Source organism: Amborella trichopoda, chromosome 10 (genome assembly GCF_054954075.1).
Source record: "Amborella trichopoda isolate Santa Cruz 75 chromosome 10, AtrichopodaSantaCruz75HAP2 v2.0, whole genome shotgun sequence".
Lineage (NCBI taxonomy): Eukaryota > Viridiplantae > Streptophyta > Magnoliopsida > Amborellales > Amborellaceae > Amborella > Amborella trichopoda.
This window is the reverse complement of record NC_142345.1, coordinates 9,572,266-9,597,786: the sequence shown is the minus strand read 5'-3', so window position 1 is coordinate 9,597,786 and position 25,521 is coordinate 9,572,266. Positions and strand designations below refer to the sequence as shown.

The 25,521-nt window shown below is 37.5% G+C and overlaps 1 long non-coding RNA gene and 1 pseudogene across 1 annotated transcript; one reads left to right on the top strand and one right to left on the bottom strand.

Moving 5' to 3' along the window:
- Positions 1-9,387: 9,387 nt before the first annotated feature.
- LOC148780047 (uncharacterized) lies at positions 9,388-16,575 on the bottom strand. The gene is made up of 3 exons (XR_016042534.1): positions 15,312-16,575; positions 14,990-15,054; positions 9,388-9,769 (listed from the first exon to the last, which is right to left on the bottom strand). It is a non-coding gene; the product is annotated as an uncharacterized LOC148780047 (long non-coding RNA).
- Positions 16,576-17,737: 1,162 nt separating this feature from the next.
- Positions 17,738-22,802, top strand: LOC148780046 (cytochrome P450 CYP749A22 pseudogene; annotated as a pseudogene).
- The last annotated feature ends 2,719 nt before the right edge of the window (positions 22,803-25,521 follow it).

Below are 25,521 nucleotides of genomic sequence, written 5' to 3'. Positions count from 1 at the left end.
CATTTTCATTTTCTTCCTTGACTTCGTTTAAGTTTTCATTAGATTTCTCAAAGGTCTTGACTGCATTTTCTACAATCTGAAAGGTAATGGTGTCAGAGAGGCTTCGAGCAAGATGCCATTTTAGGCATCCTGCGCAATAGGGACTTGAAAGTGTTGTTGTATCCCCTTGATGGATTCAATAGATAAGGGAGTAATGCTCCAATTTTCAGTAATTGCCCTAGTTTGCTTAGGAGCCGAGGAGGTGGTAGCCACAATATGGGCTCCAAGTGTATATCGGGAAATTGTCGTTCTAACAGCTCTAATTTTAGAGAAATTTCAATTATGATCTTCGGTTTTGGAAGAAATTCGGTCTTTTGGTGGTTAAGACCTTGAATTCCTCCAAGAATAAAACTTGGATGCTGAGATGATTTGAGTTTACATTGAAGTTTAGAAAGTGTGCAACCCAACCCACTTCGATCATCGTTGTCTACATTAGCATGAGGGGAATGAGTAATTTCCTCAGCAACACCTTGCCCATTTTTTCCATGGCTAGAGCTGGGACAGTACCCCTGAGCCAATAACATATTCCACACTGTGCACGAACCTAAATCATAATGACTTTAACAAATTTTCAATTTCTCACACACTTCATGTGTTTCATAGATCATAGCACAATTTTCCTTATATGTTAGAGGTGGGATAGCTTGGATTTTCAAATTTTCAGAGTGTTTCTCTTTTTCTACTTTGACTGCATCTTAACGAACACGAACCACTCCTCCAGCAATTGGAACTTCAGGCATTGATGCAAAGTGGAGGCCACAACAAGATTTTCATGTAGCCAAGGCCTGCCAATGAGTAGATTGAAAGAATGATCAATGTCAAGGATATAAAACCTCACTATTTGGACCACCGACCCAATCTTAAGTGTGAGAGGGATGATCCCTAAGGTTTCTCTTTGAGCCCCATCATAGGCTGCAATTGATATGTTTGAGACCTCAAGGTCTAATTGTGATAACCCTACCCTTCTAATAGTTTTCAAGGGACATATGTTCAGAGATTCCCCATTGTCAACCATAACTCTTGATTTTATAACTGCTCATGAAAATAATGATATAAAGTGGATGGGTGTGAAAACGATCAAATCCTAGAGGTACATCATCCTCAGTTAATGTAACGGGGGTCGATGCCATTAAAAGATTGATCATGTTGCCTAGCTCTTTGGGTCTAGTATGGGCAGGGACATGATTTCTTCCAATTACTTCCTCAATTTGGGCCTGATGAATGGACGAGCTCTTCATTTGATCCATGATAGAAACAGATGCTAGAATTTTACTAAGATGAGCTGACAAGTTGTACTGTGTGATAGGCTCAGCAATGTCCGTTTCTTGTTCCTTTGTTGTTGCATTGAGAATGCTAGGATTTTGATCAACTTTGCGAAGATTCCCGAGCCTTTCCTCTAGAGTGTCGGCCATCAATTGAGGTGGCTTGAAGTGACTTCCTCTCCTCGTGAGGTGGTCAACCTTTTAAGGGTTTTTACTGGCCACAACGATGACACCTGGTCTGGACTCTCCTGGATTTTCAACTTTCTCATCTTGAGATGGAGTGTAGTCCCGGTTAATTGAAATCATGTTTATGCATGGACCTCTGTTGACTACAGCTTCTTTGCTTTTGATGATGGCATGATCCCAAGGGGAAACTGAGATATTTTCTTGGGTATCCTTATGGTTTTGCACTTTAAGGTCACCCCTGAGTAGCTTATCTTCAATCAAGACATACAACTTTATCACTTACATGGTAGGGACGATCTTGAGTGTGAGAGGCAATATGCCTTCAACTTGTCTTTTGGTTCCGTCGTATGCAGCGATAGTTAGTTGACATGGTTCAAAGTCATCCGGTCTTTTTCCTATCTGCTTCACTGTTTTCCTAGGGCATATGTTTAAGGATGCCCCATTATCAACAAGAACTCTTTGTATCTCATATCCTTGCATGAAGAAGGTGATGTGTAGAGGTTGGACATGAAATCAGTTGAAGTTGGCAGAGATGTCATTATCTGTGAACACGATTAGTGTTGGTGCCATCAGCTGATTGATCATTCCGCACAACTCATCCGACTATGTATTGCTCGAGATGTGTGTCTTGGCAAGGACCTTCTATATCTGGGTTCGATGTGCTGGTGAATTGGCGAGTAGCTCCAAGATGGAGATTTGGGCCTAGATATTCTAGAGAATGAGCTGGTAGATCGTAGGTGGTTGTAGATCCTTAAATTTTCTTGTTTGGCTCGTAATCTACGACCCCCGTTGGTTGTTTGGTTTCTGAGATATTTCCCATTCTTTCATCGAGAGTATCAACCATCAATTGAATGGGTTTGAACACTCGGCCTCTTCGAGTTAAGGAGTCGATGTCGCCAACTTGAAGCTCGATAGGGTCAGCCCTAGCAAGAGTAATAAGAGACTTTGGGTGTTGGTCGCTTGTTTGGAAGATGCGCCTTTTCATTGGTCCTGACCATATCAATCTTCAGTGTGTCAGCTTTGTCATATCGATCCTATTTGGAAAGGTTATCTAGGTTTGGAGATGAAGGGCTTCCTCTTAGGAGGCTCAAAATATTTTCTTTAGGTTCTTGAAAGTGATGATCACAAGCCAAAATGAACTGACTGGGATCCTCTTCTTCGTCTCCACACTCAATCATGTGAATGACAACGTTCTCTTTCGAGTTGTCTTGAGCTCCTGGCTTTTCAGCCATTGTGACCATATTTTTAGGGAGAGAATTTGTGAAGTTACCCATCTTTTGATTAGGCTCTTCGACAAGTTGATTTCTAAGTACGACAGTGATGTCCCCCCTATTGATTAACCCTTGAATCACCCGTTTCAGAGATATGCAGTTTTGAGTATCATGAGCATGGTTTTGATGCCATTTGCATCACCTGCTCTTATCCGTGACTTGAAATGGTGGTTCAGATAGTGGCGGAAGATAAAGTTAGTCAAGAGTAATTCCAACACTTTTTCTAACGGGTTTTTTAGAGGGGTGAAATTATCCTCTCGCCTTTGATTATTATTTTGAGCGTTAGCTCTAGGCTGACCCCTTCGGTTTTGATTCTGATTGTTGCATTGAGCGGCTGAACCTTGGGCCGATCAGTTAATGACGATCTCATTAACCTGACTGGAAGCATTCCCCTTGTTTTTGTTCTCATGTTGGGGAGCTGCTATCGGCTTATTGTCGAGCTTGGTGCTGAGGGGTGTCCCTATGGCCCTTTCATGTCGTGCCACCCACTCGATCATGGAGTCGAAAGAGTGGGGGATAAGATCTTGGCTGAAGAAGGTCCTGTACTCGAGAGTAGCATTCTTTAAGACTATGGAGATCTTGGCTGGTTTATAAGTGGACATTCTAAGACCCTCATTGCCGCTTCATGGAATCGACCGATGAAATCCTCGAAGGATTCTCCTGGGTTTTGCTTTGTTGCACTGAGTTCGCCCAGGGAGAGAGGTCTTAGTGTCGACCCACGGTAGTGAGAGACGAATAGGTTTAATATTTCGTCTAAAGTGATATGTAGTCAAGCGGGCATTGTTCTCCAATGCTAGTTTAAGGCCTCACCAGTCAATATTTGTGAAAATATGACCTTCAGTTGGTTAGGCCTGTCTCGCAAAGCTCGAACAAAGAGCAGGTACACGTTGACGTGAGTATCTGGATCGCTCTTCCCATTGAACTTGTTTCTAAATTCTAGGATGACAAATCCCAGGGGAAGTTCTTCCATGCCTCCAAGGGTCTCATGAACATAGGCCCTAGGGGTAGAAATTCACGCATGCCCATTCTTACAAGCATATCCTACATTGTTTTTAAGGTGCCTTCTTGTTGAGTATTTGGCATGGCAGTAGGCCCACTAGTTGGTGGGTTCCCAAGCATAGACTGATAAATTGAAATTTGGGGTATATGTTGGCTTACATGGGCCTGAGATTGATGGGCCGCAATCACCGAGGCGTTTTGATACACTGGTGCCTGATGAGCATACTGACCCATAGGTGTCACCATCGGTTGCGAAATTGCACGGTTTGCTGGACCAGATGAACCAAAGGGACTGATTGAAGAATCGGCTGACTCGACTATGCTAAGGGTTAACCTATACAACTAACTTAGTTTGGGATTGGCCCGTAAGCTGGGGCATGAACAGTGTAATCTAGGTCAAATAGACTTTTGAGGGAAGCTTGGATGCATATCTCGCCTAAGGGTCGATTTTATTCAACACCTTTGCTTCGTATAGTGTTCAGGACATCATGAGTTGTACTATGGTGGCTCGAGGTTGGGTTAGATTCCCTAGACCTAGGTGGGTCTTGGTTTTGTGATCGCTGTACCTCGGAGTTATCTTGGTTCAAGTTACGGGAATTGGCTTTAGATGTTGCATGAATTTCTTCCCTCACTCGACTTCTACATTAGTTACCTAAAATCCCTTGTAGGACGACACCTGATCGAACTCCCGACTATTTAAGGTTTTTTGAGCGGAGTTGGCTTTTCGAGCCATACAGATCTCAGAATTAGGAGTAGATGCTTGGGACTCTGCCTCTAATTGCAGACTTGGGCGTTGGATAATGGATTGTCCTGAGGTCAGTCAATAACTCCAACGGATTGCAGCATACTGGTCATTAGGTTTGGGCAGGTTAGGCTTAGAGTCGGTCGTGGAGCAGTCATGATGGTCACCTTGAGTGACTGACATGGTGATTGCTTTTGGTTAGGTTCTAAAATCTAGACTTAGGTAAGATCTAAACTCGACGACTTAGGGCAAACCTAGCCTGACACTAGGGGCAAAAACCTTACCTAAGACCTAGGCTAAGACTAGACTAGAATCAAGACTTACTAAACTCAATGGATTTTGGTTAAGACCCTAAGCTAGGGTAAGCCTAGTCTAGCTCTAGAGGTAACTCTTAAGCTTAGACCTATGCTAAAACCTAGACTAAGATCTAGACTAGATGGTGCACAAGTCTCAGCTCGGACTAAGAGTGGGTCTAGGTTTCGAGATGTAAGCAACTCTAATGTATTTTCTGTTTTTTTATCTTTTTAATTTTGATGAAACACAGTTAAACTAAGCATGGTGAAAGCAGGAAAAATATGATTTCAGTCAAAATTAACAAACTAAAATAAAATAAAAAAGGCTGAAACATAATAAATCTATCTAAAGCAAAATATTTTTTTTATATTTTTAAAAAATTTTATTTTAGGTCAAATATTGGTCAACAGGGAGCAAAACGTCCCTGGAATAGTCTTGTGGGGTCCCAGAAGTTTTCTGGGACACTTGCAGTTGGGCGACATCGATGGTATCGCCCAGGCCGCACTACTGGTGTTGCCTTTGCAGGGAGGGTGTCACCCAAAAACATATTATTTTTTATTTTTTTATATTTTTATCTTGTTAATATTGATGAAATAAAACTATTTTAAACTTGGAAGAAGCATGAAATAAAAATATTTATGATGAAATAAATTAAAACAAAGAAAAATAGAAAAGCCTAGATTGAACTGAAAAATATTTTTTTTGTATTTTTCAAAATTTTATTTTGATTTGAAGTTTTTTTTAAAGATACAAAAGAGTCCCTAAAACAGATCCACAATGTTCCAGAGGTTTTTGAGACCTTTGAATTTGAGCGACACTGGGGTGTCGCCCAGAAAAAGCAAGGTTTTGGAGCAACGAAACCCAGGATTTTGGTCACAACCAACTATTGGGACTTTTTTGTGAATGAAAACAGTGAAAAAAAGTGCATAAAAATCATATTTTGAAGCTTGGATCAAACTCAAAATAGCCCCACGATGGGCGCCAAACTGTTTACGATGAAAATTTGACAGATCTTCTGATGAAGATCTTTTGAATTTTAACCCCTTAAACTAATTAAAAATATTTAAATAAAGTGATAAATATAGTTGGACAGATTGAATTCAGATCTGATGCCATGTTTTCTTGGAAACGAGCAGATCTACTGATCTGTGGCAGAGCCAGCATGAGCCAGAGCATTAAAATATGATTTTTAAGACAAGTTAACAGATCAAAAATAAATAAAAGAAGAAAAACAACAAAAAGAAGAAGAAAGAGAAAGGAAGAAATTATACCAAACTAGACCAGATGGCCTGGGATTTTCGAACCTTCGAGGGATCGCCCGTATCAGAACCAGTCCTCTTTGCCGCTCTGATTCTAATGTTGACCAGCAGATCTCTAGTGTAAAGGGTTAGATCTAAGGTCTTCGTTCCCTAATTCTAGTTTTGATCTAGGGTTTTTGTGCCCTAGGACTAGGTTTTCTCAGTCTTAGGAGTTAGGACTACAGGAGGCTAGGGTTCTATCTTCTTTGGGGTTTGCAATCTACATATTTTTCTAAAGCAGTCGGTCTTTCTAGGGTCTAAAGGAGAATTTTCTTGGTTTTCTAAAGGTTTTGTGATCACCAGAGGTTGAATATGATTTTTTAGATCTTCTCTAACTTTTTGGGATTTTTAAGGATTTTTCCTAAATTTTTAAGAATTTTCTAGGTTTTTCCTATTTTTAGTATTTTTGAGTAATTTTCCTAATTTCGAGAATTTCTAAGGTTTTTTTTGTCTCTTTTTTTCTCTCTTTTGGGGTTAGGGAGAGGGGGTATATATAAGATTCAAGTGGTGATTTTTCCTAAATTTTTCAGAGTTTTTTCGGAATTTTTTGAACTTATCTTGAAGTTTTAGCCTTATTTAATTAAAAAAAACGTGTTTACTGCATCATCAGATGTGTTGACTGCATCATCAGCCCGTGTCTGGGCCCGTTAAAGTCCGACAATTGGGTCTCACAGGGACTAAATTGTTATTTATTATATCTTTTTATCCGCAGGTCTGATTCAGTCGATTCGTGGACCGTTGGAAAGCTCTTGGGCTCTACATCAAAATGGGATAGGATTTGGGTAGTATTGGGGCAGTTGAATTGGGTCTATTAGGATAATGTGGCCCTAAGGGTTTAGAAAACATAGAATTTGCCATATTTAAAATGGGGTGTCTGCAAAGCTGCATTCTTCGCCAGATGAATAATACTATGGTTATCACAATGCACAACATATTCATCTTGTTTCACTCCAAACTGGATAAGTAACGTTTTCAACCAAATCATTTCCTTTGTTGCCTCTGTCAATGCCACATACTCAACTTCAGTTGATGGCAAGACAACAATATCTTGCAACCTTGATATTCAGTAGATTGCACCACCGCCAACATTGAAAATGTATCAAGTGGTAGATCTTTTAGTATCACGGCATCCTGCATAATCTGCATCTATATAACCAACAACTTCCAATGATGAATTCTCAAAACACAAGCATTCATTTCTTGCCCCTTCAACTATCGAATAATCCATTTAACTACTTGCCAATGTTCCCAACCTAGATTAGACATAGATCTGGAAACAAGTCCAACTGCATGGGCAATGTTAGGTCTAGTAAAACCATTGTATACATTAAACTACCCACAAACAGAAGTATATGGAACATTCTTCATCTTACTTCTATCTATCTCATTCATTTTAAAGTCCCTTTTAGACAATTTGAAATGTGCAACTAATGGCGTAGAAACAGGTTTACAGTCAATCATATTGAAGTGTTCAATAACTTTAGAAATATATTCAGATTGAGTTAACCAATGCGTATTGTACTTTCTGTCTCTATGGATGTGCAGACTCAAAATCTTCTTGGTAGAAAAAGCTTGAGCATATCAAGCTTTAAACGCTTAATTTCACTCTGATCATTACTATCAACAATCATATCATCAACATAAAGCAACAAAACAGTAAAAGAATCATATAATAAACCTTTAAAGTACACACAATTATCAAAATTGTATCTAGAATAACCTTCACCCAGCATAAAACTGTCAAATTTCATATACCAATGCCTAGATGGTTGATTCAAACCATACAATCTGTTTTCAACTTGCAAACCAAGTTAGGATTGATTTTGTTATCAAACCTTCAAGTTGAAACATAAATTTCTTCATCAAGACCACTACGCAAGTAGGCAATTTTAATATCAAGTTGTTCTATTTCCAAATTCAAGTTAACAACCAAAGATAAAACGATTCTAATAGAGCTATGCTTAACAACAGGAGCAAAAATTTCACTAAAATCAACATCTGGTTTTTGCCCATAACTATTCACCACAAGTCTGGCCTTATATTGCATAAGACCATTTGTCTCCCACTTAATAGCATAGACCCACCTATTCTTCAATGCTTTCTTCCCATGTGGAAGTTCTACAAACTCGCACGTATCATTCTTATGCAATGCGTCAATCTCCTCCTCTATTGTCTTATGTCACCTTGCAGCATTATGACAATAAATAACCTCCTGAAAAGACTAAGGAATGAGAATACCTTTGTGTGGGCTTGTGAGGGCGTGTGGATCTTCCCAATTCTGACATAGGTGTAACTAGTAGTTATTCTTCATATTAAATTAATTCAGTGTCATCCTCATAACTAATATCAGCTCCATCAAAACTGTCTTGAGCTTGAGCTTAACTCTCTTGCACTTGTCGAGGTAAAACAATGAGATTTTGTTCCTGTATATCAACAACAAGTCTTTTATGTTTTGGATCTTCCTTTTTCTGTTCAGCAAACATTATATTCGCATTAAAGAGAACATCCCAACTTCTGATAGTTTTATTTGCAATAGGATCCCAAATCCTATAATATCTATCATCACCAACATACCTAAGAAAATCCCATCTTCTTGACTTGGCATCCAACTTGGCTCTACTTTCACGAGCACTTGAACATAAGCCTCACACCCGAATGTTCTCAAGTGTTCATATGACACATTTTTATCTCTCCATAAAATTTTAGGTATTTCACCATTCAAAGGGGCACTGGGAGATCTATTGATCAAATATACAGTTGTACTAGCAGCTTCAATCCAAAATTACTTACCAAGACCAGATTGTATCAGCATCATTTTCACTCTTTCAATGATGGTCAATTGATTCTCTCAATGGCATTATTTTGTTGTGGTATCCCAAGAACAGCTCTTACTCTGCGAATGCCATTTTCTTTACAAAAAGTATTAAAAGCATTCGAGCAATATTCACTATCATTATCAGTTTGCAAGCATTTTTTAAAATCTCTCTGTTTCTTTTTAAACCTTGGCTTTGAAAACCTTGAAAACTTCAAAAACTTTATCCTTAGATGCCAATAGATATAACCAACAGTTTATAGAATAATCATTTAAAAAAGTGACAAAATAAGAAGCTCGACTAAGAGATTGAACATTAACAGAGCTACAAACATCAAAATAAATTAATTCTAATACTTTAGTTTTTCAATGAGATGCATTTCTTTTAAAACTAACTCTATGCTACTTACCCATGGCACAATGATCACAAAAATCAAGAAATGAATGCTTATAAATAGGAATAAGATTTTGAGTTTACAATACCTTCATACCATGCTAATTGAGATGACCCAAACGGCTATGCCAAATCTGCATATCCTCATGCTTACTAGCTGTAGCAACAATGTTCTTTGTAGTATTATTCCTTTGAGCAGTGCTATGAAGAGTGTAGAGACTTCCATCTTTTTGCCCTTTCAACATTGTCATACAATCTCTTGAATTCTTCCACAACCCATTTCCAAAAGTCACTATGAAATTAGAGTCATCTAACTGCCCGACTGAAATGAGATTTTTCTTCAACTTAGGAACATGCCTCACATTTCTCAATACGTGCTTCTTTCCATTTGATTGCTTGATGACAACATTTCCAATGCCCAAGATTTTAGGAGCTCGATCATCACCAAGATAAAACAAGCCACCATCTACATCTGTGTAGGATGAAAAATATGACATTTCAGGGCAATCATGAAATGAAGCACTAGAGTATAAAACCTAAATACCTGTAATAGATAATATTGTGCATGCAACACTAAAAGTGACACCATCTGAAACTGTTTTGTTTCGGCATGATTATCCTTGCTCGTGGCCTTTTGCTTATTCTTCAAAACATAACAAATGTACGATCAAGTTCCTTGCAATATCAGCAAGTAACCTTCTTGCCCTGTGACTTGGATCTACCTCTGCTATGAGTTTTACCCCTATTAAATGCATAGGGTTGGTCTCTATATTGTGTTCTTCCTCTATCTCCTGCTGTCAATGCTTGAAGCAAGCATTTGTGTGGATGTCTTTCTAGTCTCATCATTTAATAATGAAGCTACAACATCTTGTAAATTAAACTTCCTACCCATTGTATTAGTCATAGTGGTAGCTAAGGTATCCCATCTAGCATGCAAATAACTCAACAAAAGCGAACATAAAACTTCTTTATCTAAATTCACTTTCAAATACCTCAATTGTGTAGAATTGAATTAAATTCATTCACATGCGATCTAATTATAGCACCTTCTTTCATTTTCAAAAGAAATAACTTTTTCATCGCATACATTTTATTTTCTCTAGAGGCTACTCTAAAAATTGTCAAAGCTCTGCAGATGTTTACATTGACAAACATCAAATAAAATTTCTGGTGATATACATGACCTAATAGTTTTCAAACATTTTAGATCGAGAACATCTTATTTCCAATCTTCCATTCCAATAGGCATGGTCTCCTTACCTCGAAGTAACCGATAATCTTCTATCATCATTTTTCATATTGGTCAATTACTTTGATTTAATTTTTCAAATTCTATTGCCCTTTTCATTTTCAGGAAAAATAAAGCAAATAACCATAGTAGAAGAAAACCCTTTATATACAGACATACTGAAGAACAAACCCTAGGCTTTGATACCAGTTGTTGGGATCAATTAGTGAAAAATCGACAAGGGTGTATAACATTCACAACTATTGTGTATTTAATAAATATAAACAAGAAATGTAAACTACACAATATCAAAGAAAGAACATGGAATGAAAGATCTTGCAACATTCAATACACAAAGCACAAAGAGTTCATGTGGTTCGGTCACAAATCATGACATACATCTATGGGAGAATGACGCGAGACTTTACTTACTGATTTAGAAAGATTACAAGGTGAAATCGAGCTCAAAATATCAAATTCCAACACCCTTACTCACTCTAAACAGAACCCAAAATCAAGGTACCAAGAACTCCAAAAAATGAGTTCTCTTTAACACTTTTTTTCATTAAAATAGGGCACACAACAAACCCACAATGGAGTTAAAACCTTTTGCTCACTTTCTCTCTCTAAAACATAGCATAATAAGTTATCAAGAGAAAACTCAATTGCAGCCCAATCTCTCTATATTTTTCGCACTCTTTCTCTCTCTAAACAAAGGGATTTTAATCTCTTTAAAAGAGTAAAGTTCCAATAATACCACAACCATTGGATTAGATGCAATCCAATGGTCAAATATAAAAGAGAAGAAGTCAAATAAAAACCCCAGGTGCGATTTATTTTCATTTATGTAACAACACTCGGGCAACAGTTCTAGCCTAGGCCCTACTTTTTCCGGGTCTCGCCGATAGGGCCATGGCCAGGCCCCCTGGCGCGTTGCATGTCCTACACAGGAACATAATATTTTTTTAACTTGAATAGAAATATTGGAACGTTCTATCATGACATGTCACATGAAATAACTCAAGAGATTACATGAAACATGATAGACGTGAGTTGTTTTTTTCATTGGATTGGTACCAATTGTTTGTTAGTGACCTGCGATGAATAAATTCTTAACATCTCACATTCTTTCTCCACACTTTTATCTCTCCTAACTTTGCAAAATATCAAATTGTTGCCACTCACAACCCCTATTCCCTTCTTTTTTCGATTCTTTGTGGGGGAAATTGTATTGTATCCTTCTAAGTTAATGTACACTTAGTACTATTACAAAATAATCTCAAAGATTTTTTAAGGCACGCGGCCCAGCTCAGTCCAGTTCATGGCGTGCTCGGGCCTCATATGAAGGCCAGTTTCAAGCCAGGCCCTGCCTAATGGCGGCTCCAAAGCTACAGTTGGGCCTGGCTATGGTCGACCCGGTCCTTTGCCCGGCCTACCCTTGATAACCAATAAGATATATGATATATGATTCAAAAATGATTATTGTTATTCTTCTGTCCACAATTGCACGAGAAACTAGTACAAGTGTGAATAGCATACTCCCACGAGAGCATAATGTTGAGAACTCCACAGGCAAAAGAGCTTGTTGGGAGGATTCTTTGGTCCAAAATGTTTTGGGATTATTTAAGTATCACTAGATGATTACTGTCAAGAAAAGAAAATTTAGATTTTGAATTGCTAGACACCTCGATCTTGCCCTTCAAAAATTGGATGGTTCTTATTTAGGACATTATGTTTTTGAGTCACATAGAGCGCACGATTCAATTTGTTTCTTCTTTGAGGTTAGTTGCTAGATTGTAGAGGTTACATCTGCAAAATTTGTGGAATAAAAGTTATTCCAACTGTGACTTTTTCATGAGGGAGCGTATACGCAGTGTGAATCGAGAGGAGAAATATATAAGTTCACAACTAGTGCAGGCCAACCTCTGACGCCATTTAATTCGTGGATTGAGGACCCAGACACACTCCATTGTCCACTACGTGCAATGAATTTCGAATTAATAGAACCCCAAATCTGATAACTTTACCATTGTTTGAAAATAAATGCAATATCAAATTTGAGATAATAATCTTGATGAAGCACTTCCAGAGCTCCAATATTTTTTTTTTCATTCCATTTGATTAATATTTAAGTACAAGAGGATGAATGTGGGGTGTTTTGGTCCTCGACCATTCCTAAGCCATGAGGGCTTCTTGCTTCCGAAGTTTGGATGTAGTGACAAATATTGCCATTCAGTTTCCAACCTGATTGAGGGACTTCAAATGAATATTGAAAAGCGCCAATTTTCTTTAATGGACAATTTCCATTGAAACAAAAAAAAGTGCATGTTTTGCTAGTAGATTTGCTTTACATAATTCATTTATGGAAGTGTAGAATTCCAAGTCGCAGCATTGCTTTTCGTACTGTGAATAGAAACCTAGACTAGTAGTTCAAGGAGGAATCCCAACCCGTACCTATCTTAAGAAATAGTTAGTGGTTTTGGAATCCATTAATGAGAATGGAAACCTAGTCCGGTAGCTGAGGCTAAGGTGGTGCTACCAACACTACCTCAACCTCAGTCCTAAGGAACTTGTTAATTTTGGAGAATCGATCTTCTTTTTTGACCCAAAAGTGGATATTCATACATGCCAAATGAGATCCCTTGATTGTAGTGATTTACAATTTGAAATAAAACCATCTAAATAATAAAATTATCTAACACTCCCCCTCAAGTTGTAACGTGAATGTCGAGAACACCCAACTTGCGAATCAAACAATTGAATTGGTCACGGCCAAGATCTTTTAGGTGGAAGCGGCGATGCAAGAAGTATTTGAGAGACTGTATGGCATGTGAATTGGTGCCCATAACAATGATATCATCGGCATAAACCAAAATTATCAGAAAACCGTCACGACGATTGTGAGTAAACAACGAATAATTTGCTTTAGATTGGATAAAGCCAGCATCAATAAGGGCTGAGGAGAACTTGACAAACCACTAATGGGATGCCTACTTGAGGCCATATATGGATTTGTGTAACCCCTGAAGGAAGACTCATGTATACCTCTTCTTCCAAGTCACCATGAAGAAATGCAATATGAACATCTAATTGGTGCAAAGCCCAATTACAAACTGAAGCAACGGCTAGTAAACAGCGAACAATAACCAATTTTGCAACTGTTACAAAGGTTTCATGGTAGTCCAATCCTTCACATTGGGTTTAACCCTTGGCAATAAGGCGGGCTTTATAACGTTCACTGGTACCATCAGATCGATACTTGACTTTATATACCCACTTACATCCAATGGGAGTTTTCCCAAGAGGTAAAGCTATAAGGGTTCATGTATGATTCTTCTCAAGTGTCTAAAGCTCACATTGCATTACCTCTTGCCACTTGGGGTTTTGCACAATATGAGAATAAGAGGTAGGTTCCTGAATAGAAAAGACGGCTAAAACAAAATGTTTATGAGAGGGAGACAAGTTTTGATAAGAAATGAAGTGGGACAGAGGATGATGTGTACCTTTGGTGGAACCAGTGCCAAAAGAAGATATGGAAGCAGCTCCAAGCTTGGTGTGAGAGCAGTGAAAGTCTTTCAGATAGGAAGGTGGAAGCACGTTGAGAGCATCGAATGGTGGTATAAAGATTGGTGCTGGGACAGAAATGGGTGGACATGAGATTGGTCTTGATGAGGAGAAATAGGGGAACTGGCTAGGGAAGTGATGGGATCAGTAGTGTTTGGGGCGTTATGTGAGTCAAGGGGTGGGGAGTTATTGGGTATTAATAATGGTAAAATGACAGGGGAACCGTTGGAAAGGAGATTTTGATAAGGGAAAATGTTCTCAAGAAAGACTACATCACGAGAAGTGAAAATAGAATTCTTGGAAAGGTCAAGAAGACGGTAGCCCTTTTGAGAATGAGGATAACCAAGGAAAACACATTTGCGTGCGCGAGGGTCGAACTTATCTCAATTTGAAGTAATGGTAGAAGCGCAACAAAGGCAACCAAAAACTCGCAAATGAGAGTAAGATGACTACTTGTTAAACAACACTTCAAATAGGGATTTTTTCAATAATAAAGGTGCTGGTAACTGGTGTATTACATATGTGGCAGTAAGAATGCAACCTCCCCAAATGGTAAGAGGAAGATTATTTTGAAAGCACAAGGCACGTGCCATTTCAAGTATGTGGCGATGTTTGTGTTCAGCAACACCCTTTGTGGAGTTTAAACGAAACTATGTTGATGGGTGACCTCATGTTCTTTAAAAAAATGTGGAAGTGCATTAGAAAAGAATTCGGATCCATTATCTGTCCTGATGTGTTTAATAGTACATTGGAAATGACTATTTACAAATGCAAAAAAATATTTTAATAAGGATGAAGCCTCAAATTTGTGTTGCATAAGAAATACCCACGTGGAACAAGAAAAAACATCAGCAAGAGTTAAAAAATAACGAGCTCCACAATGGGAAGGAGTAGAACGACCTTCCCAAAAAGTAGAGACCACCATGCTCCTTAGCTGTTTTAATCGTCGTTTTTTGGTACAGGTACTGAAAAATGCACATATCACGAGAAAATGTCATTGAACAGGGATAGAATGCAAAAAGTTTGCTGATAGAAAGTAAATTTTATCCAAAAGAAGGAACACACAATACTTGATGTAAGCAAAGTGTAGGTGTTAATAAGACAGAACCAATATGAGTTACCGAAGCAAAGGAGCCATTTGGAAGTTTGACAGGTGCTATGTGAGAAACAGGTGCAGATGAATGAAACAAAGATGTGGAAATAATCATGTGATCAGAAGTACCTGTGTCTACAATCCAAGTATCGAGAAGAATGGAAGATGGAGAGGATGTAGAGTTACCTGCAAATTTGACCATTGGTTGTGCATTACCTTCAGTAAGCATAGAGAGCAAGAGACAATATTGATCATGTGTAAATTGTAGGCTACTTTGACTTGAATTTGCAGCAACAATGTTTTTCTCATTTATTATAGGCTTAGAAGATGTCCCTTTGCCCGGTTAGTGCAATCGATGGCCCAGTGGATAACCATGAAAAACACAACAGGTGTCAATGGTGTGGCCTACCTAGCCACAATGATCACATTTGGGCCGCTGTTTGCGAGGACCTTTTGCTTTGTCGGTATTGTTGAAAGGATGTCGGGGCTGGCGGTTTGTAGTAGGTGTAGTGGTGTTGACTATAAAGGCAACAACATCTCCTGAAGGAATTGTTTTTGTGGCCACCTGCCACAGCTTTTCTTCATGAAGAAGAAGAGAATAAGTTCTATCGACATTAGGAAGAGGGTCCATGAGAATGATCTGGCCTCGAATTGGATGATAAGACTCATGGAGTCCCATGAGAAATTTAATTAATCTATCATGTTGTAGATAGTCACACAAGGCCTTAGAATACCCACAAGAACATGGTGGAAGAGGGGTATAAGAAGCAAGTTCTTCCCAAAGAGATTTAAGTTTGGTGTAATAAGCTGATATGGTGGAAGAACCTTGAGAAACAAGTACAAGATCCAGTCGTAATTTGAAGAGATAAGTTGCATTGCTTTGAGAAAAGCGATCTTTCAGATTATCCCACATGCATTGAGCAGTGGTTTCATTGAGAATACTATCAGCAATCTATTTATTGACATAAATTTGGATCCAGAATCGGACCATGTCATCACATCTTTTCCACAAAATATGATTAAAATGAGTGATGGGAGATGTGATTAAAGAACCATCCACAAAGGAGAGCTTATTTTTGGCACTCAAAGTAGTGGTCATAGCTCGACTCGATTGTGGATAATTCTCACCTTCAAGGATGTAAGAGACAATAATATTGCCAGGATTGTCATTGTTGGTCAAATGAAATGGGCTAGTGAAATCAATAACAGAGGAAGAAAAGCTATTACCATTGGTCATAGTGTTCCCATCAGGGATGACATTGGTGGAGTCTTCAAAAAGATGAGGTATTTGGTTGTCCATGGCAATAGAAACGAATAGGGAAATTTGACGGAACTGCTTCAATGGATTACAAGTAGCAAGGAATTTACGGGCTTCTTTCTAGAGAAAGGGAAGCTAGTAAGAGAGAATCTCGGTGGTTTATAACTATGGCAAGCGATCCGAGCCAAAAGATCGACTACGTGTTTCAAGATGGTGCCCTTTGGTGATTCAGTCGTGGGCAAGTCTTAGATCTTAGCCCGATTTGGTCGAAACGAGTTCAACCTTGATTACAACTCGTGCCTCTTTGCCTATCTTTCTCATCGCTGGAATATCAAGTGTTTTCCGGTGTCGCTGTGAAATCACCAGAATAGCAAGTGTTTTCCGGTCCTTCTCATAGAAGCTTCTTGCTTTTATTATCACGTGGAGGCACAGTCACGCCAAAGAACAGGCGCAGGAGAATTTAGAGAGAGAAGAGCGGGAAAGATATTTCAGGGGAGCTGCTAATGAAGCGAATACCCCACATAAAATTTCCACAAAGGCACTCAAAATAGCCTAGGAGTGGATCCTCCCAAAAAAAAAAAAACAGCTATTCATCCCCATGAAATGGCACAAGATTCAAAAGCTTCAATCCAGCCCATGCACACTCTGCTTACTGAAAAGGAGATAGAGGCTATAACGTTGGGCGGTTGTTTTTAGAGAGAGAGTGAGAGAGAGGGGCATGTTTGTCCATCACATACAACTATTCAGAGAAGAAAATAAAGGGGAAAGAGTGTCATTGATCTTATTCATAAAGGGGAAAGAAAACAAATGTTAGAAGTTGCAGAATTTAGCCAAGAAGCAGTGTGGAAGAGCGGTACAAGAAGATAGAGAACACATAGAGACGTATCTTTATTTGTAGCCTTCATATATTATCGTCTATCGAGGATTGGGATTGTACCTGACTTACAGATGGACAAAGCTCAGAAAAACAAAAGCTAGAGTTAGGGTTTTGCAAGAGTGCATATTCATTCAGGCTAGGGTTAGGCTTTGATACCATGTTAATTTTGGAGAATCAATATTCTTCTTTGACCCAAAAGAGGATAATTGTACATGCGAAATGAGATCCCTTGATTGTAGGGATTTACAATTTGAAATAAAACTGTCTAACAAAACTCCTATACGCATCTCTTTCATTGCTGAGAGAGAGAGAGAGAGAGAGAGAGAGAGAGAGAGAGAGAGAGAGAGAGAGAGAGAGAGAGAGAGAGAGAGAGAGAGAGAGAGAGAGAGAGAGAGAGAGAGAGAGAGAGAGAGAGAGAGAGAGAGAGAGAGAGAGAGAGAGATTCTTAAGTATTCATTTTTACATTTTCCTTTTCTTGTTTTTTTAATACAGATTTTTTCGATTTAGTGACGAAGTTGAAGCAAAAATATTGGACAAAAAAGAAAAGGGACTGATTATGAAAATGATTGAGGCAAGAGAAGAGAAAGCAAAGAATGGAGAGTCAATGGGATTTGGGCATGATTTCTTTGAAATGTTGTTAAAATCTGGTCATGATACTGAAGAAGATTCTAAGCTATCACTGCAAGACATCTTGGATGAATGCAAGACCCTCTATTCTGCTGGTCATGAGACCACGTATGGCCTAATCACTTGGATAATTATTCTCTTAGCCATGCACCTAGAGTGGCAAGATAAGGCGAGGAAAGAGGTAACTGAAGTCTTCAGCTCAAGTATACCGACCATGGATGGCACCAGCGGACTCAAATTAGTATGTTCCTAGCATTCTTTTTTATATACGTATTTATTTACTTATTTATCTCTTAACTTTTTGAAAAATGGTGTTTTATTTGAATCAGAAAACCATTACAACTTAGGCATAGTACTCTACGAATAGATAAACAAGAAGCTATAGACCCTTGTTTTGCCAATAAATTTGCCTCCTTAGTTGCCTCCTGGCATAAAGGAGACATCCACTGTACTGCAAATTTCTGAAATATGAAATCCTTGATACCGTAAATTCCAATTCTTGACTGTTCAATCTTGCACAATTTGATTAACATTCAAAGAATCACCTTCCACAAAAAAATTTAACGCTAACTACTCTGCCTCAATAACTATTAACTCTTTCATGATTTATGACAATACCAACTATACCTGGCACCCAAAGAACTCCCATCAAAATTTGGCTTGATTACATTTAGATACGCAAGAGCCTAAGCAGCAATGACATTCCTTGAAACATCCAGTTTAATCAACTCGTAAAAATTATATCTAACTTCATACCTAAGAAGGCCAAAACACTCCTTTTTTATCTTAGTGCTCGAACAACGCTCCAAAAATCTTGTCTTTGATTTCCTCAACATCCATAACGACACCGTCAACTGGGTACTGATTTCGTTCAACGGTTGTATAGTAATATAATGCAATAATATTCAAAAACCATGTTAGACCCATTTGTTTGATGCAAATTTTAAAATATACACTCTTTTCATTCTAATGAACTATCACAAAACATAAAAATTTGAAAATGCAACCTAGAAAGTATTTTTTTTAGCCCAATCAACCTAGACCATCCATTTTGATAAGATGCTTAGATCTAGGCCTCAGACGGATTTTTTCTTTTCCAATTTTTTTAGATGACTTTATTATCATTCCATAAAATATATTAAAGAAAGGAAAAAAAAATGATTTTGAGTTTCTAAAGGCTAAGATCTAAAAAATCACTAAATGAATGGTCTACATCACTAACTCATTTTGACCATATCTAAGGTTCAAATTGAACTTTTTTTTTAATTGATTATTAAGATTAAGAGAGTGTGTGTGCAAAATCTTGGGTGTTACAATTGCAACAAACATGGTTTTTTAGAAGTGTTGTTGCATTATTGCATTAGATGACTGCCCCGTCAAAAACCTTCCTATTCCTCTCCCTCTAAATCCACCGAAGAATCACAACTATAACGGCCTTCCAAATCAACCTCCCAATCTTTAGCAATAAAGCAAATGTCAAGCTGACCAACAATTTCTACCCCCCCAGTTTATGACAAGCTCAGATCCAAATACCTTATGACTAAGGACACCAAAGACATAGGTGATAGCCATACACAGGCCTTTTCTTCTTCTGAACACACTTCTCATCTGCATCCTTGCCTTTCTAATGTTCTCACATATTGCAGCAAGCACCTTAGAAAGGGGTTCATCAAGACCAACCTCCATGTCACAATAATCCGATTTATTAATTTCCCTAGCTTCTCCAATCCCAATCAGACTTGCACCTCTATCCCCTTGTCAACATGGACAACATTTAGGAGCACATTAAAAGGCACATGTCCATAACCTCTTCTCGATCACCCTCTGCAGAACTCTACCCTCTCTCTGTAAAGGAGTCCTCTAGTGGTCTCCAATCCCATGCCATGTTCATAGAAGGGATAATGGCTAGATTCTTCACAACTTGTGACTCAATGATGTCACTGTCATTCAAGACCACAATAGGAAGGCCTGTTCTTCAGGAGGAATCCTAGGCATGGGAAGTAGAGAGAAGACTTATTCGCATGCTTCATGCAAGTATAATGTCAATGGAAATTGGAAAAGAAGCAAACGGTATTTGGGGCTTGCTGTGTTGTACGGCTTATGTAGGCAAGGCCCCTTTGAAAGGCCTTAACTTGATACAACCATGGTCTTGGTAAAGTTATCGGGCTTGGAAACAGGAACAAATTTCATACGCATTTAAGGTAAAAATATTGGACTGTGCCCTTTGGAATTTTGGGTAGCTGATCCTAGTATTTAGGAACTCAAAATCCTTTTTCTTTTGAACTTCTCGTCAGTGGATTCCAATAATTCCAAAGTAGCCCTTATATCTGAAGGAGTAAGTGTATAGTGTGCTCCACCCAAATTTCGATTTTAGAGTTTCATGCACCAAAAAAGCTAGTTGGTTTGGGGTTCTGTGGGGAGAGGAGTTACGATTTCGAAAACCTCTAGCGCAAAAATCCAAAACTCTAAAAATTGTCTCTAGAAAATAATTTAGATTAAAATTTGATTTGGAGTTCAAAACATGTGGCAAGTGAACTTGCTTGAAGATATATAGACCATATATTTTAAAGTGCATTGGATCTTGTGGATTAAGAGTGCTCTCCGACCTCTAAATCATAATGTTTCAAAAAATGGCGTTTTACACTTCCACACACCTCTAAAAACGATTATTTTTTTATTTTTTTATTTTTTTATTTTTTTATTTTTTTATTTTTTGTCGAACAATAAATTAGGTGTTCTAGGGGAAATATAATATCATTCTCATAATATAATTCGGTTAATAAATCGTGTCATAAGTTGGCGCGTATCGAATTTTCCATGTAAACCCATTACCATACCACTATGATAGCAAATTGTTGAAATTGGAGTTATTTTGTTCAGGATTTTATGCTAGCCAATATTGGCACTCATTCACTACTTTAATTGAGGAAGAAGAAAGAGAAACAACGAAAGAATTATCATGAATCCTTATTTTCCATGATTAAGCTTTGTAGATTATGTCTCATTTCATCGGACTAAGTAGATATATACTGTTTTCATTTCTTTTTCTAAACAAATATTCATTTAGCCCAAACTTCATAGAAGTTTTGGACTGGATATCTAAGATCTTGGACTTTGGCTTAACTTTTAGCCCTTCTTTGATTCTTTTTTCTTTTTCTTTTTTTTCTTTTTTTTTTAACTATTGACAGATGAGCATGATCATTAATGAGACCCAGAGGTTGTATCCTTCTGCGACAATCTTAAGGAGGAAAGTTAGGAGGTGAAGTTAGGGAAACTTATCATCCCATCAGGAACTGAAGTGGTGATACCAACTTTAGCAATACAATATGACCCACAACAGTGGGGAAAAGATGTTCATCTCTTTAAACTGGAACGCTTTTCGCAAGGAACTATGAATGCAACAACGAACCCAATGGCATTCATACCATTTGGCTTTGGCCTTCGCATGTGTGTAGGCCTCAACTTTGCTACTCTTCAGACTAAAGTGGCTCTCTCTATGATACTCCAACGTTACAGTCTACTTCTCTCTCCATCTTATCGCCATGATCCCATATCGAGGGTCACTACACAGGCACAACATGAAGCTCTTATCATCATCAATCCACATTAGTCAGTCCCTAAGGGGATGCATTTAGGAACATTTGAGTTTAAGATGTTTTCTCCTTTTGTGCTAATGAGGATAATTTCATGTCTTTAATGTTGGATGCCAAAATGAACGGAGAGAGACAATACCTTGGTAAAAAGCCATTGTAAGGTCAAGGGGCTGGGTCATGGTCGTAGTTAATAGAAACAAAATATTACCATTATGGAACGTAATAGGATAAGATAGTGTATATTTTCATTGTGGAATATACGAAAGTGTATATTGTATTTAACAAGATAGGAGGATGTATACTACACCACTGTATTGTCATTATATATACATTGAAAGAACCACTACGAAATGTGTGGGGCACAATTATCTTTTAAAAAATTCCTTTCTCTCTCTAGAATTCTTTATAGTATCAGAGCAAAATTTATCCTCTTAACCTTCACATTGAGGCCATTCTCTCGCTTCTCCTCTCTAAAACTTACGCGTCACCAAGCCTCCCACACTATTAGTGCTCCTATTAGCACCCAACAGATGCACTGAGGCTGTTCCGAGCACCTCCAAGCTACTGCTCCCTTGCAAGAACAACAAAGGTTAATAACTCTCTCCTCCTTATATACAAATACAAATTTGAGCTTTTTTTCGTTTTTGCTTTATTTTGCCCAGTTTTTGCTCAAATTTTAACCCCATCGCCACTTTTTTTCTCTTCATATTAAAATTTTCTCTCTTCCATATTCTAATAGTTAAAGACTCTTCCTCTCTCTCTAAAAGTTTCGTCTAAAATCACAGCAGTTTTGTCGTTAAACATCTAAACGTCAAATATCTCTTATCACAATGGACAGCTCATCTTCATCAAATAAGTATCCTTTTCCTTTCACTTTTAATATAGGAAATTTGTGTCCATTAAATTGACATAAAATAATTACTTGTTATGGGAAACCCAAATACTTTCTCTCATTAAGAGAAAGGAACATTTTGGATTCATTAATGGTGATTGCTTTAAATCAAGTCAAAAGATTTTATCTCTCAATAGTAAGAGTAAAATCGAAAATCCAAATTATAAATCATAGCTAAAGTCTAACCAGCTTCTTAAAGACTAGATCTCAATATTATCATTAGAGTATCTCCGTCTTATTATTGGCTTTAAGAGTTATGTAGAAGTATGAAAATGCTTGAAGAATACCTACGTAGGTAATTCTCAAGCTTTAGAGTTTCAACTCACCCAACATCTCCAACTCTATAAGAAAGAGATTTCAACCCTATCAAAAGATGGGGTGAGGAGCAAGATAAAGTGGGGTTCGGTGGTTGGGTTAGGATGGGATGGTTAGGCTATGGTTAGGCACCTTTGGTTAAATGTAGAAACTAAAGTAATGTGGATTGCAGGATAGGGTTAGGTTAACTAGGGAAGGTTAACCTTTGGTTACTTTTGCACAAATTTTCTCCATCATCTCTCTAAGGAAAAAGAATTTCAATAACGCATATGGCAAAAGCAGCTCTCACTCTCTTTCGTTCTTTAGATTCAAACATTTTTCATTAACATTTCAATGTTTTCAAGGATCTTTCAAAAATTACCTATGATGGAGTTTATATACATTTCACCCTTAGAAGTATGGTGGATGCTCAAAACCCATGGGGATTGTGGGAAAATGAAAATTAACAAATAAAGATAGAAATTCATATAAAAAGAAAAAAAACCAAGAAGGACACAAAGAAAACATGAAAATGAGAAATAGGTCCCAAAAAATAGGCCTCTTCGTGTCCATATATGTAACATGAAAATGGGATTGGACAGTAACATTGTGATGGTGCATCTTTTATAAATCCCAAAAATTTGAGAGGTTTATTTGTTTCTTATAGATAAGTGGTTTCCATTGAGATTTTTTGTTGTTTCCCTTTTAGTCAAGAAAAAGTCAGTTTCTCGTTACTCTCACGTCTCTATCGAGTATTATCGGTAATGGTTGCTAGAAGTAAAGAGAATGAAGGTAGAGTGATTTAAAAAGGTTTGATCGACTTGGATATTTTATCCAGATTTGTTTCAAAATCTTTGATGTTAACTTTCATTGGTATAGTGATATATGTTTGCCTTGCCCGCAAATGTAGCCCTCTTGGGTGAACCACGATGTGCATTTCTTATTTTAATTCTCGTACTTTATTTATCAAAAATCAACCCATCCAATTTAAAGCTTCCGCACACTAAGTGGTATCAAGCACAACATTTTTCTCTTTCACCCCCACTTCTTTTCTCTAACTTTGTTGAGTTACGAGGAGTGGGATAATTAAGGAAAAGTAGTCATCATCTCTATGCATATGGCACGATCGATGGGGAAGAGGCATTCTACTACAAAATATATCATTAAACAATTCCAAATTCATTTTAGAGATCGGACTCCCCCAAATTACACCATGTCGTAACAGAATCGTAGATGGAGAGGCTTCCAAAAACAGGTGTCGAAACTGAAAGATAAATGGGGAAGCCTTCAAAAAGAGGGCCGGCTCTATTTCAAAAGCCACAAGATTTTATACTCCTATTGTAGACTATATTATCCATTTACTCCCTCGTGGGAAATTTGATTTAGGAATAATTTTACGTTCACAAATTTTGTGGACATCTTAAAAACCATAGACCATTGTTAGAAAAACCGGGTGATCTAACAGCTAACCGCGCGGTTAGATCAAAACCGGGTACTAGCCGGTTTTGATTTTGGGCAGTTTTTGTAATCGACTGATACTTAAAACAAATTAAGAATATATATATAAATTTTCAAAAATAAAGAATTTGATTTGTAATGCATTTTTTTACTATTCTGTACATTATGGTAAAGATTATAAATGTATTTTTTAATATTCTTTACATTATGGTAAATATTATAGATTGTTTTTGTCATTAGTATTCACTTTAATTAAAAAATCAATTCGTTAAAATCTATTTTTCATTAATTTTCAACTTCATTTGAATGTATTTGGTTTTAATCATTATTTATATTCTTTTCATATTTTTGTAGTTTTTTTTGTCTCTTTTTATTTTTTCAACACTTTTTTTACCACCCTGGACTTACTCGGTTAGAACGGTTGAATCGGCCGATTGACCGGTTAGGCCGGTTAAACCGCTTTCAGGACCTTGTCTGGTTAACTGTTCTGGTTCGATTTTGCGAACACTGCCATAGACTGACTTTAAAAATTCAAAAACTAAAAATTCCAATTGCACTCTATATGCGGTTAAAATAAAGTACAACCGCAAGATTGAATAGAAACCCCCAAGTTTTTTTAATATTAGATCTAACTACTAAAGAACCCCAAATTCATTTTTTTTTTAATTTGAAAATAAACATATAGCCATTTTTAGGGAAAAATTTTATATATAAAAAAAAAAATTCCCCCATGGTTTTCATCCTGACATAATAGATCGACAGTATCGACCCACTCCATTCCCAAAACTCCAAGCCGTAAGACGCCATTCCTTGTATAATTTCCACTTATTTACTAAATTAATGTTATAAATATTTTATTCTCCCGCAAGAGCATTTCCTCCATTTATTCCATCACGTAGCCGAATAGGAAGAGTATTCCTAGGCTCATGAATGTCCTCTTTAACATGGCAACAATTTCAAAATTTGAAAATGGAAAAAAATATCCCCAATATGGGTCTTAGGTGAATTAAAAAATTCATATTCATATCAGCAAGCTCTTTTAAGCAGCTCTTGTAGGGTCCCAAGCCTCAGTCTTCAAGGGACAAAACCAAGGCTGTACAAGTTATACTATTAAATGGTAGGTCCGACTTGTCCGACTCTAAAACTCCTACTTTCATTGATGGAGTAGATGAACAACAAGCTCCCTTGAAAGCATAATATACTTGATTTTATACTTACTAAAAAAATCACTGGATTTTATTGAAGTTATCGAAGTCCGCTCAAATTATAAGTCAAAATCTTCCTTATAATTTGAAGTTCAAAGTTCTAATATAGCATTGAGGATGCTCATACTACAAAAA